The 2,408-nt window shown below is 31.0% G+C and overlaps 1 pseudogene; it reads right to left on the bottom strand.

The window, feature by feature from the left end:
• Positions 1 to 1,697: 1,697 nt before the first annotated feature.
• On the bottom strand, positions 1,698 to 2,027 carry LOC111276384 (salviol synthase pseudogene; annotated as a pseudogene).
• Between the last annotated feature and the right edge of the window lie 381 nt (positions 2,028 to 2,408).

Here is a 2,408-nt window from a genome sequence, read left to right as displayed (position 1 = left end):
TAAAACAAGGGAAAAATACCTGAATTAAGAATTGTTTTATTTATTTTATTATTTTACAATTAAGATTACAATTGATAGATGCTTTTGTTTTTTTTTTGCAAAAATATTGAATATAAATAAAAAGTTTTTTAAAACATATTGACAAAAGGTGCAATTCCTCTGCGCCACTTGGACAACTATATAAGTGACAATCATGTTTTCTTTGTTACTGATATTGTTTAACCAACGGTAACCATTAAAATTCTGGTCACTAGGTATCAGCCAAGGGTTATACTGACAACAAGCAAGCGCAGAAAATTTTGTCACTAATTCCTTTTAGGACAAGTTTATGTATTACTAATAACAAGTTGCCCTTCAGTAAAAGACTGATTTCTCGTAGTCAGTGCTAATTAGACACATATCTCTCATTTTCTTTAACAAAGTTTATCAATTCAGAAAATATTGATATCTGTCTATTCAAACAGAAAATACGTGATCCCTCCAAAACATAAGCTAAAGGTAGAACACAACTCATTTAATTTCAATCATCCTATATCTGTTAAAAAGCAGCAATGCGTTTCTTGACTTTAATTAAAAAAAAAAAAAGCAATGATAAGCATACAAATAGAGTTAATATTTAATATACTAACAATATAAGTGTTATGTATTATTCATAAATTATAGGATGGCACATCATTAAAATGTAAAAAATGTAGTCCTATCCTTAACAAGTTAGGCTATCAGGAAACTTAATATTTATTTTTAAAGATATGATTACTTTCCGTTTTAGGCTTAATATCCAAATAATCCTCGAATTTTATTTCAAAAAACAAAATGCCTTTGATCTTTTATTACATGAAATTAAGACTATAAATTTTTATATTATTGTAATTATACTTATTAAATCTTAAATATTTTTCATTTTAATTCATCCAAATGAATTTAAGTAAGTATTTTCTACAAGTTAAATCATACCATCAAGGTTTTAATTACAACAAAAATCTTAATTTCATACAATAAAAAATTAAAGATTTATTCGCATTTTAAATTAAAGTTTAAGAATTTATTTAAGTATTATATTTTTGTTTTACCCAATAATAATATGTTATCTTACGATTTATTGAAATTACATACAGTTATATACCATCAGTATATCAAATATTATCTATAAAAAATAGGCCAATACGTATGCATAAAAAATAGACAAGGAAGCAAAATCAATACTCTTAACTAAAATAACTGCCTCAATGGTGGAGTCTATTAGTGGAATCCCAAGGTTCCCATGATCCTGAAGATTTAAAAGAACATGAACTAGATCATTTGCTTCCTCCGTTGTCGTTTTTCTTGCTCTATGTTCTTCGATGATGTTTTGAAGAATCTCGTCGAGTTTTTGGTGAAGCTTATTGAATTTGGAGGTTGCTCCACTTATAACATGAAGCAGTTTCAGGGATAGGAATACGTTAGCATAGCTAAAACCACCCACGAAATCTATGATTTCCTAGACAAGTAATGTAAAATCATCTTGGTCTTTGTATTTTACTCCAAATGCAGCCCTTGAAATGATGCCACAAGTTAAAGACCACAACCTCTTTCTAAGATTAACTGGCGACCTGCTCTGGACCAAATATGCCTAATGAGATCCACAACCTCATCCTTCCTAATAGCCCTAAATGATTGCACGCGCCTCATGCTCATCAGTTCCAGCGTGCAGATTTTTCTCAGCTGTCTCCAATGGTCCCGTATTGGGCAAAGATAATGTCACTTGAATTGTACGTCAAGAGACTTGTTGCCAGCGAATATGGCCTACTAGCAAAGTTCAAGTCATGGGTTTGCATGACTTGTTGTGCAGCTTCCAGCGAAGAAATTACAACGGTGGGCATCTCGCCGAGCTGGAGGTGCATCACAGGACCGAGTATCTGGGCCAAGTCTCTTAGGCAGTGATGGGGAAGAGTGCCAATAAAGAGATGCAAGTTTCCAATGAGAGGCAATTTTGGTGGTCCAGGTGGCAGCTTTGGTATGGTTTTTTGGGTTTCTTCCCTTATCGCCATAAATGAAATGAAAAGCTAAGAAGGATAGCCAAAAAACTGAGACAATATTGGTGCACCATTCGGGCAATTTTCTCAATTTCTATCGCTTTTGACGCATCTTCCTCTACAAATTTTCCTCTATTTATAATATAAAGGTCCATATCTTTAGTTTTTCTTTTTTAAAGAAGTTTAGGCCTAAAATTAAAAAGAAGAGTTTATTATAGATTTTTTTAATATTATCTCTTGAAAGTGATTATATAAATCAATTGGATTAAAATTTGACTTGATGTAAGCTTATTTTTTATAATTACAATGGACAGTTATTACTTAAGAAATTATTCTCTATTTCTCATTTTCTTTTTCTTTTTTTTTTTCGTTCATATTAAGAAAACTCTGACTTTT

The sequence above is a fragment of the Durio zibethinus genome, chromosome 25 (genome assembly GCF_047325235.1).
Source record: "Durio zibethinus cultivar Kanyao isolate XHJ-2024 chromosome 25, ASM4732523v1, whole genome shotgun sequence".
In the NCBI taxonomy this organism is placed as follows: Eukaryota; Viridiplantae; Streptophyta; class Magnoliopsida; order Malvales; family Malvaceae; genus Durio; species Durio zibethinus.
Note: the sequence above shows the minus strand (reverse complement) of the source record. Positions and strands in the feature narration are given on the sequence as shown.